Source organism: Eptatretus burgeri, chromosome 16, assembly GCF_056783735.1.
Source record: "Eptatretus burgeri isolate ZD-2024b chromosome 16, Ebu_testis_v1, whole genome shotgun sequence".
NCBI lineage: Eukaryota > Metazoa > Chordata > Myxini > Myxiniformes > Myxinidae > Eptatretus > Eptatretus burgeri.
In genome coordinates, this window is record NC_140976.1 from 20,805,886 (window position 1) to 20,817,987 (window position 12,102).

Here is a 12,102-nt window from a genome sequence, read left to right on the forward strand (position 1 = left end):
AATAATGTGGGCAGAGGCATATCTGTCGACGTCGCTCCATTGAAGAGTACTGTTTTAGTTTTTCATTAACTTCCTCTCAGACAATCACAATTTGAGTATTGGAGGTCCACTCAGATGACAGCACATTGTGGTTATAGACACTGTGAATATTTCAAGGAAGGCAAGGTATTCATCACCATGCTTCACCAATATGAAATATTTCAAATTTGGTCAGGGTACACCCATTTTGGCCATTTTACTCAAATAACTTCAAACTTATGATCCTCAAAGGCGAAAAAAAAACCTCTTCCCTCTTACAATAGTTTCTCAAGAGACCTGATGAGAAGGTTATCACATTTCTATTAGATATCAAGAGGAATCATCAGAGATTTTTGTAAGGATAGGTGTCTTTTTTTGTTCATGCGACATAGATAATACAAATATCCACTTCCTCAGGTCAGCAAATAAGCAGTGCTTCCTGGTGGTTTACTTGCAGGCATAACAGGATAATTTATCGTAAAAGTGGCAGCAGTAACATCTTTGAAGAAAACAGTTCAATGTACATATTTGAGACATCAACAGAGGTTGCAGCTCTGCGAGAACAACGAGGTCAGGAGGATTGTGGGAGTGAAGAGGGTGGATAGAAGGAGGATGGATGAACTGAGGGAGGAGATTGGTGTGCAGATGAGCTTGACGGGGAGATTTGTGTGAAGATGAGCTTGACGGGTTTATTGGTAAAACGCCGGCTGAAGTGGGGCACGACACTTCATGCAGATGGAGGAAGAGAGAATGGCAAAGAGAGTGGATAGGTTGAGGAAGGAAGGTGGAAGGGAAAGAGGTAGACTGCGGTTGAGATGGGAAGATTTGTGTGAGGAGGGATATCAATAGATTGTGGGTGGTTGGAGAGTGGAGAGAGTTGGCTGAAGACAGGGGGAAGTGGAGGAGTATCGTGGTCAAGGCAGGACAGAAGCTTGGTGCAATTGGACCTCACCTCTTATAAAGAGAGGAGAAGAAGGAGAGAAAGAGAACGTGACATAATTACCTGTGTAATTTAAGCAACAGAATTAAAGAACTGAGCTATCAGTTTCCAGGTTCTCTTAAGAAACTAAATTTAATATCATTATAAACAACAGGGCTTTAGATTTTAAACAATAAAAAATAGCAATGGGGTGCTATGTCTTTGAGCCTCCAAAAAATACATCCCTTGGAATTTGTAAACAGATAATGATGTGATTGTTCTCACTTGTGAGACCGTCAAGATCTATCAAAGATCCAAAACTGGTGAGACATCATATTTCCAGTTGTTTCTAAAAGCAAGATTTTCAATGTGCCCAGCAATGAAAGATGATAATGAATTATGTGATCTTTCAAGATTAATCAAACACCTCTAAGGTTTGTTTGTGGATGCTCTTGTGAAGGGCACTCCTAAAAGCCTATTGATGACGGGTGGTAAAACTAGGCTTCGCCAACACCTGCTGAGTACTGAAAAGGCCAACAGGCCAAATGTTCCAATTTAATTGGTGTTCATGAGTCAAACTGGGCCAATGGGTCCTTGAGGGGGGCAACTTCCTCTTAATGCAAGCACAGGAGCGACCACTCACCTTTATTTGCAACCACAGCGATAACTGCAGTGAAATGTGTGCTCACAGCATCGACTAAAATGCTCCGGTTATGAAAATTACAAGAATATGTTACAATCCGCAATTACCTGCTTTAGTGTGTTTGCATTTACAGTGTCAGATTGCGTGGAAAAGTAGAAACCATGTATGAAGTTTCTGAAATTTTACATGGAAATGGTGGATGGACCCACAGACACACCGCACTCTCCATCCCCAAGAAGAAACCATATGAACTATCATTCCACCACATCCCCTTGATATTAAAGCAAATTCTTCTCAAATCCTTGTCCTGTCACATCATTCAGCCCGAAAGCTGCTCTGACTTCGCCTGACCTTTTATCCAATTATATATTTTACAAGTTACTTCAATCCGATGCCGCAAAATCTGCAAAGTTTTTAAACGCGTCTCATTTGTCTCTCATACCTTTTCAACACAGGTACTTTTTGATCCTCTTAGTTTCGGCCACATTAATTGATGAGTTTCATCAAAGGTAAACGAGCATCAACAGATGACTGAGACGATTTTACACAACGGAAGAATGAGATGCAAAAGAAAAAAACGAAATAAGCAAAAATGAATTCAACTCGGGAGTTTTAACATCACAAAAGTAGAGTTCTGTTGTAAATCTTTCCCATGACTAATCTAAAAGCTCGAATGTTGGCCTATTTGGCATTCCTGTCTCAGCACTTAGCTCCACAATTTGAAATCCCAAATACTGTGTTGATTTACCCGCTGTAGATTAATGTCCTTGTAATTCAGGTAAAAGTACACCGATGTCTGTTACCCTGCTTGGCCTACGTGATGTTCTACAGGAGAGAGTTAAAAGTATGCCAAACTCCCCTGTTTTCGATGCACTAATAGACTGAGATCATTGCAAAAAAAAAAAAAAAACATTAAAAATCCTCCAGTTCAAACTTCATCATTTAAGAAAAATACAAACAAGATAAACGTTTTGAGTCGAAAGAACATTAAATAAAAATCACTTTCAAGGCAAATTGCTGTGCCATGTAAAATGGCGTTCTCGCGGGGTCGTAAGACATCAGCACACCTTGAGCTTTTGAAAGATGCCGCGATAACCGGTTAAAACAAATATGTTACAATTGAAGAAAATGCCATCCCAATCTGCCAAGTGTCTCGAGCTGAACGTGAAAAAATAATCACTTTTAGAATGCACTGGAAAGAAAAGAAAAAACAAACATGTGACCTTTCTTGTGAAAAGTTAAAGTGCGTGTCTGGGCGTCTGTCTCGCAGAACAGAACGCATTTAATTCCGGATGTGTTAATGGTTTATAACGGATTACATACTTTCAAAGGCTCCCAAGACACCTACTAAGACAAAGAGAGGAGTGCGTGTTTTCGTGAGCAAAGGCCTCCACGATCCTCTGTAATCCGAGCACCGTTCAGAGGCCTCCTGGTTTCTTGACGCTCATTCGGCCGCAGCGTGTGATGTGTTTGTGCTGCAGATGGGTGGCTTTCGAAAATGACTGCATGCCCAGCGATGTGTATCTGGCACTGTTGGAGAGAATGCCATTATGCTGTGAAGGTCACCCAGTGATGTTAAGCAGCCAAGTAGACTTTGCTTGCTTTTGGAGTGCCACATAACGTTGATTTCAGTGGAGCCTGAGCCACCCTGTCCACCGGTATTATATTAGCCCTTGAATATCTGATGAGATTAATACTTCACTGATTTAATACGGCGATGAGGATACAATCCAGAACGTGTGAGAGAAGCAGAAATCAGGGAAATGAAAAATCCAGAAAAGATGATCCAAATGAATGTCAAGGTGGACGCTCATCCCATAATATCAATAGGTCACTGTGATGCTGGTTAAACAACCCTAACATTGTCTAATGTCCTCAAGGAGCGGAGGTAAGTTATTGCATTAGGAAGTTCAGAATACTGTATTTGAAAAATCTGACCTTCACCGAGAGTGCGCACTTTGTGGAATGCTGTCAGTGTGAAAATATGACTCTCTTGTCCGTGGGTAAAAGTGTCCATCTTTTCAATGCTTTCTCCCACAAGGCTTTGTCATAATCCAGTGAGCATGACCACAGCCTCAGTTCACTGTTAGGATCTTACAACAGGTGTTTCTGGTCAGTAATCTATTACACATTATCTACTCGAGAGGTACTGTAGATGATACTGCTTCTATAAATACATCTCTTGATGTAGGAGAGCTTATATATTGTTACGGAAATGACTTTAAAGGGTCAATCAGGGGTTAATTATTCATCAATTATCTCTTAATGAGTATTAGCAGAAGTGTTTGTAACCCTAATTAGCAATGACTAGGATCAGATGTTGAAGGAGCCTTTCACTCCCATCCCTTCCATCCCCACCCCCATCATCCACACCTTCATGTCTGTTTCTTCTCCTCATCTTCCAGCTGTTTTAACTTACATCATCACATAGGCCATGGTCATTTCACACCATACAATGGCACCTCAAATGGCACGTCTATGTGGACCAAGTACAATCCCTCGGACATGCTCTGGCAAATGGTGCCGAGATATGTGCTTCCCCAACGCTGTGAGAGTGCATGCGCGACACTTATGGGTTGGGATAGAGACCTCTCCATGGGTGGTTGGGGAGCCGGGCTATAAAAAGCGGTAATGCACACCGATCGAGGCCAGAGGGAAAGAGAGCTGGAAAGATCAGCCAGAGAAAGCAGTAAGAGAGAAGCTGGCACACCAGACAAAACACACCTTGAATGGAGGAGGGTCTGCAAGGGGGAATGGCTCTGAAGATGTGTCTGTACTGCAACATCTTTGAGGTATCTGCCGACCCGTAGGACTAGCCTGTGCCACACCTCCCAACGCTTCACCAGGGAAGACCATGCACACCAGGGAAGACACCATAGTCAACTCTCCTGTTCGTCCTGTGTTCTGCTCTGAGTCTGTCTAAGAAGATTTGCTCTTTGCATATTAGGGATCCTTCTAATGACTCCACTTCAGTATTTGGTGCTCCGTTTGATTGTGTTTGTACCATGTTCTGATGCTGTATGGACTGTGTTTCCCCGCTGGCGGACCTCTGATAGCTTGTATCTGTTGCTGCGTTTGAACCTGGGGAGGTAGTGATGAAATCTATCTGTCTGGGTTCTTCCCGACATCTTTTTTCTTTGTTCCTTTCAGACTTTTTTTCGACTTTTTCACACTTCTCTTTATTCATTATAATTCTTGCTTTTTCTTTTCTTTTATCTCTTTTACTTTTTATTTCTGTCTTTCTTTATCTATCTGTCTTGAAGAAGTGAATTATTGCAGAATTTTTTTTTGTAAGGCTCACTTCGCTGTACTGTGCCTGATTGGGTTTGAGGGTTGTGGAGTTGCGGCAGAAACCCGAATCATATCCAGGTTCTTCCTGATGACTCCATCTTTGCTCTTTGCTTATTTGGGTTCCTTTGATGAATCATATGCAGTCCTTGGTATTACATTTGAAATAGTTTTAAAGAGAGCTGTTGGAAGCCATTACCATCCAGGTTAAGCATGCCGATTGGGTTTCTCTGTCCTGTTTATTCTCATTTTGCTTCCAGTGGCCTCATCCCAATTATTTATTAAATCTCTAATTTTTAAAGCCAGTTGCTGTGCAATTTGAGCCTCAGTGTCGTCCTCCAGTGTAATTAAATTCCACTTAAACAGTATGAGCATGTTGAAACTGCCACGTGGTTAAATTAATAAAACCAAACCACACTGCCCATGGTATTTTCACATGTGTGGATGTCTCAGCTTAGCATTTAAGCAGTTTATCTACAGCAGTCTGATATCAAATGAGTATATATATATATATATATATATATATATATATATATATATATATATATATATATATATATATATATATATATATATATATATATATATATATATACACAAGTCTGAAGATGACGATGGTTCTCGAGCAGTATTTGACGATGTAGATTGTTTCAGAAGTCAAGGATGAGACAATGTGATAATGTTTGACCAAGTTATAAAAATGATCAACATGATGTGGTACGAGTGACAGGTTATTAGCTGCAAAATGTCAAAAACCCGGTTTCGTTCAACAACTTTATAAATTTGACCTTTGCATAACCTTTAAAGGTCTCAAAACAATGTTGTGGACATTAAAATAAGGAAACAGGATACGTGCTATCGCTTATTGGAGTTAGTTCGTCGAAGAAGGTCGAAAACCCGGTTCGATTCCCACAACTTTGAAAATTTGACTTTTGTGAACTTTAAAGGTCAAAAGTCAAGGATTATGACCTTTGGTGCAAAACTTCCTCTGGAACATTCCAGGAACAATATAACATCATATAGGCTATATGGCATTTCACACTCGTCGGATTATCCATACTTTGATGAAATCAGCGTAAAAACAAACTTGAAGGGGGTGCCACGGGCAAGGTGTTCGAGATAGAGCAAAATGGTTTCAAAACTTTAGGTGGGGAATGAACTCAAGATTATGCATAAAAAATATTGTCATACTAGCTCTCAAAGTTTGGGCGGTCCTATGATTTTTATGTCAAAATTCGAAGTTTTCTAAGTTCGTGACCTTGACCTTGGGATGAAAATGAAAAATCGAGCTCCATGGGGCTATGCAGATGCCATTGGGCTAACCAAATACTGAAAAGCCCTGCCAGATTCGACAAACCCCTCGGAGAAGATGGATTTTTACGTCAAAATTTGCAATTTTCTAAGTTCGTGACCTTGTGACCTTGACCTTAGGACGAAAATGAAAAATCGAGCTCCATGGGTCTATGCAGGTGCCATTGGGCTAACCAAATACTGAAACCCTGTCAGATTCGATAAACCCCCGAGGAGAAGATGCAAATTGAAATCGGCTACCCCCTAAAAACACATGTTTTTTGGGCGTGGCTCCACCCATAATGGGCGCACCACGCCCATTCTCAGGAAAACACAACGAGATCATGACATAAACCTCCCACCAAATTTTTATCAGGATCGGATCAAAACCCATGGAGCTATGCTCGGGACAGACAGACAGACAGACAAGCCGGTAGGCGGACAGCCGGACATGGGTAGTCGACTACCCAATAGAACCTGACGTGATGGGCCCGTTTGATGGGGCATGACCTGAGGATGAAGCACAAGAAAATTCATGATTCTAGCTTCAAGGGTTAATGCTGCGGATTGTTTTTTCGTTAAAATACTCCACATTTAGAGGTTTTTCGTCCGTTGCTAGCCAACGGAGGGGTCCATTGCAACAGTTCTTTCTCACACATAACTAGGACATACCATGAACCTACCATACCAGTTTCATGTATATCTGACTTATAGTCTCTGAGATATAACGAACTTCGTTTTTTTTATTGTTTTCGACCAGGGTTCATTCAAAGTCTATCTTCTCCGACAGTTTTCATAGGATCCGGCTGGAATTTTTTGACAATATTGCTGAATGTACTGCCCACAGTTGCTCGTGGCCCGATTTTTGATTTTCGAAAATTTTTTTTTTAATGATTTTTCAGATATTTCAAAGGCCCGTTGCTAGGCAACAGTGGTGCCATAGAACGGTTTTCATTTGCACTCAACTTGGTCATGGTACGAACCTACCAACCAAGTTTCATCGAAATCGCCATTGTATTAACGGAGCACTGGACCAAACAGACAGACAGACAGACAGACAGACAAACATATCGACGGAAATACTGATAACGGTAGATCAAATTTTTTTTTTTATTCGACTGGATCGACTACCCAACAGACAAATATATCGACGGAAATACTGATAAGGGTCGATAAAATTTCAAAATTTTTTTTTGAAAATTTTTTTTTTCGACTGGATCGACGACCCAACAGACAGACAGACGCACAACAATAACGAATATAGTGGTCACTTATTTTTTTCGTGAAAATATTTTTTCGTGAACCAATATATCCATATACATATACATATACATATACATATACATACACATATACTGTATGTATATATATATATATATATATATATATATATATATATATATATATATATATATATATATATATATATATATATATATGTATAAAAATGTACATATTTGTTGCAATATATCAGTACGTTATAATACATCACTTCCGGTTTGGGGGGTTGCCGCATATGGACGTATGATCGGCACTTGCTCCTTCCCGGTTCAACAAGGAATAACAAGGAAATCCAACACAGGTGGAGGCCATTCAGCCCATCATGCATATGTCAGCACCACACCAACCCATCTACACGAGATCCAAGGAAGAAAATGCAAAAAAATGTTTTTAATTAATGATTTTTTTTTTAAAAGCTTGTTTGTTTTTTGGGGTTTTTTTGATGTTTTTTTGGGGGGGTTGGGGGGGGGTTTGGTCGTTTTTGTAGTTCTGCCCCCCTTTTCTTTCTCTCAGGGGAGGGGGAATGGGCTTGGTTAAAAACACACATTAACCACACAACCGCCCTTGACAAGACCCCCACCAAGAGCACTCTGTATGCAATCACTCATCAATGCTCAAACTACCTAAAAGTCCTGTCAACATCCCCATACCCTTCTATCTCCATAACTTCCAGGTACCTATCTAATTCTAATTTAAACTTATCTCATGTTTCTGCTGCCAGTACCTTTCCAGGGAGGCCATTCCATGCATTAACTACTCTCTGAGTGAAAGTCCCCTGCCTTAAGGCCCGGTCACACCTTGACGTTTTAGCCAACGTATGCCGATTTTTGAATTTTTTTTCTAAAACGCTGGCACACGTTGAATACGTTATGGGTAAGTTTTGATAACATTGAAAGCACGCTGAAAAACACTGCCATACGTCGTTGTACGTTGGCTTTAAACGTTGTACTTTTCGGTTGTCCTCAAATTTTTTCATGCTTGAAATTTCACGACGTATACCGGCGTATGACTCACACGTTCCGCTACGCTGGCCACAAGTTGTATGCACGGTCTGCGATCGTTGACAGACGTCAACACATGCTACTTGTAAGTTAATCATAAGTTGAGACACGCCGAGGTAATGTTTAGCGTACCCGAAACTTATTTCTAACCTATGATTAACGTGTTGTTGGCATGTTACGCGATCGTTGCCACACATCGACAGACGTTACTTTTAAGTTACTCATAGGCTGAAAGACGTCGGTATAATGGATCGTCCTTGCATCAGCGTCCACGGCCACGGCCAGGACACTTATTTGCAGCATTCTTCAAACTTTTCTTCGGCATGACGAGGATGTTCACACTTCGATGTCTAGCTTGGCTATGATTCCAATTGTCCATCAGCAGCGTCTATTTAAAATAGTCGAGTTTGAGCGTTTTAACACGTTCAGAAGAAACGCTTCAAATTTCAAAACCTCAGCGTCAAAAAACAAAGGCGAGTGACAGCAATTTAAATCGTTCATTGTAAACAATGAAAATGGCTGAGTGGTACCCTTTAAAAGTCGTTGAGTGTAAAAAAATCGAATTGTTGAGCGCAAGCGTCTACTTTCAATAGTGGAGATGCAGCCATTTAAATCGTTGAGTGGCAGCCTATGAACCTTCCCGTGGACACGCGGACGCAAGGAGGATCCATCATAACCCACACCCTCCCCCTCACACTCACCGACTACTGCCAACATGAACAAACTACTACTAATACTAATACTAATACTAATACTGATACTGATACTGATACTGATACTGATACTGATACTTATACTGTTACTGCTGACATGGACATCGACTCAAAAAGGAACTCGAAAACACTGTTGGGTCCCCTTTTATGAGCAGCATTTTTATATACCAATTCCCAAAACCGCTGGGAACACGTCTTTATATGGCAGTTGTAACCTAGAAACACGTTCATTTATTTTTTTTTGTCGACCGGAAGACGTCATTGGAATACGTCTACATACGTCGATGTGTGTTGGGACTACGTAAAGAATTGGTTCAAAGCACGTCAAACACAAGTTAGAAATAAGTTTCGCGTAAAAAAGACATTACCGCGACGTGTTTCGACTTATGAGTAGCTTATAAGTAGCGTTTGTGGACGTGTGTAAGCGTCCACATATCGTGTGTAAAACTTATCCCCATCGCATGCGGAACGTGTGTCATATGCCAAGTACGTCGTAAAATTTTGAACATGTTTAAAATTTCTTGACATACTCTACTTACTACGACGTATGATAGCGTACTTTAGCGTTCTACTCATGTATACCAAACTTACTCATACCGTATTTGACGTGCCCCAACGTTTTAGACACATTTTTCTTCGGTCGGCATACGCTGGCAAGATCGCCAAGGTGTGACCGCGATGTTGACACTTCCATTTCTACGGCAGTTATGATTCGAATCGTTGTGCGTCAGCCTTTTAATAGGCTACGTCACGACATCGTCGGCGATGCGTGCAACGCGCTATGCCTAAGTTAGACTATCGTTGGGGATCGGTTGTGTAGGCCGACAACAGGTTCAGCATTCGTTGGTATAAGTTATCTATAACACAACGAAACGTTCTGTGTCCATTACTAATATGTTATGCATACGACAAACTCGTTATGAATACGTCCGAATCTTAAAAAAAAAAACATCAAAAGTTCAACGTCAGCCAGCGTTTTACATACATTTTAATACGTTCCCATCGCTGGCTAAAACGTCAAGGTGTGACCGGGCCTTTACTTCCATCTTAACTCTCCTCTTCTTTACTCTCGGGACTTGATGTTCATTGAAGCTAAGTTCCCCGGACCTGATGCACAATGTTTTACTGTTTTATTGTAATTCCTGTTTTGCTGTTCTTGTTTTTCATCAGATTTTCTGTCCCAACCCATATCTTGTTGTGTTGAATCATCGAGTTCGTGTCCCAAGCAAATTCCAGCCGATTGGTGATAGATGGGTTGCACTTCTGGATCCATTTTTGTTTTTTATCCCACATGCCTCGTTTTGCTTCTTTTATCCCAGGTATTATTGCGGCTACCCCCCTAAGCTCAATCTTTTCCCCCTCCTCGCCCCCAAAAATACAAACAACATAACACTCTTCTTCACTCCGAAAAAATATGGTCAACAAGAACAACAACATCAGCAACATTAGGAAAAAAAAAACTACCTCCTGTGCTCCATTACAACTTAATCCTCTCTCTCCCTTCATATTTTCAATATCCCCAAACTGAATCTTGACTGCATAAAACGTCTCTTCCTTTAAAAGCTTTTCATAACATTTAAAAATAATACGAATAAAAACGCTTCAAAAATGTATTTTAAAATGGCTTTCTCTGTTTATTACTAAGTGAGGAACAACCCATTGATTCTTCTTCATTAAATTATCTTTGATTTCTTTTTCACAAGGCTTATTTCCCAAAACCTCAACTCCTAAATGCTTAGTTCATCCAGCCTCCTCTTTCACCTGTAGCTGAATTTCCCTCCATTCCTCCTTCCTCCCACAGGGCATCCTTGCTTTGTGACTCTCTCTGGTCATTGTCTCCTCTGGTTTGATTGACCTGAACCCCATCCTGGTGGTGGAGTCACATAATACATCAAGAACTCCATTTCTCACTCTTTATATACTACTCTTACACCTCCCAAACCCCAAGAGTACCTCTGGCTGAAACCTTCCCTCCGCTCCCATCTCAAGTTTGTCTCTGTGTTGTACCATCCTCCCAACAGTGATAACTCCATTTACATTTCTCTCAGACAACATGGGCCAACTTTTAACCACTCATCCCAACTTGCTTCCTCGTATGTGGTAATTTAAATTGTCACCATTGCAAATTGGCTGGGTGTTGGTACCTCTCTCACTAGCAGTGGCACTTCAGAAAAGGACTTCCATGACTCAATAGGACTGACTCAGTCTGTGAACTTTCCCACCCATATTTCTGGAAATGGTAAATCCTCCCTTCTAGATTTGGTGATGACCAACTTCCCTGCCAAAGTATCTTGCTCTGCCTCAATTAGTTCATCTGATCATGTGCTTGGGAAGGTCAGCATCTCTCTAGCCATTTTCAGAGAACAGCCTCAGCACCAGCGGATCTGGCAGTTCACTCAGGCAAACTGGAAGGGACTGCAATCAGCTATCACACTTCAGGACTGGTCTCCTATATCTACCACCCATGATATTAACTCAGCCTGGGAATTCTTCCACAGATACCTGCTCTGCCTCATGCGCAGATTTATCACATCTCGTCTTCAGTTATCACACCCATCCTCCCCACCCATGGTACATTGAATCCTGTGGTGAGGAAGTTGCCTTGAAACAATGTGCATTCCCCTCCTGGCATGCAAATCCGACCGAAGGCAACATCAGTTTATTCCACAAAGCCTGCAACTCGTGTGTCCACTCTAAGGAGAGCCAGAAAACAACATCTGTCCAACCTCAAGATTGAACTTTTAAATTGTCTCCCTTCTCGAAAACTTGGTGGCACCTTGTTAAGTCTGCCTCTGGTGTATGCCCCCCCCAACCTCCATCCCTTCCCTCTCCTCAAATGGCACCACAGACCAATTCGCTTTCTTCCAATCATCAGCCAGGTCATGGAATCCATCATCACAGATGACATAAAAACATTCTTCTTCTCCAATGACCTCATCTCAGATCATC

General features: G+C 41.2%; 1 protein-coding gene and 1 long non-coding RNA gene across 3 annotated transcripts in view; one reads left to right on the forward strand and one right to left on the reverse strand.

Moving 5' to 3' along the window:
• Positions 1–12,102, reverse strand: part of LOC147010667 (mannosyl-oligosaccharide 1,2-alpha-mannosidase IA-like) — a 506,989-nt gene that overhangs the window by 322,227 nt on the left and 172,660 nt on the right. The gene's annotated exons all lie outside the window — the stretch shown is intronic.
• LOC147010669 (uncharacterized) overlaps positions 4,240–12,102 on the forward strand; it is a 63,619-nt gene continuing 55,756 nt past the window's right edge. For both annotated transcript variants that reach the window (XR_015052474.1, XR_015052473.1), the window contains exon 1: positions 4,240–4,372. This is a non-coding gene — a long non-coding RNA (uncharacterized LOC147010669). The remainder of the gene's footprint in view (positions 4,373–12,102) is intronic.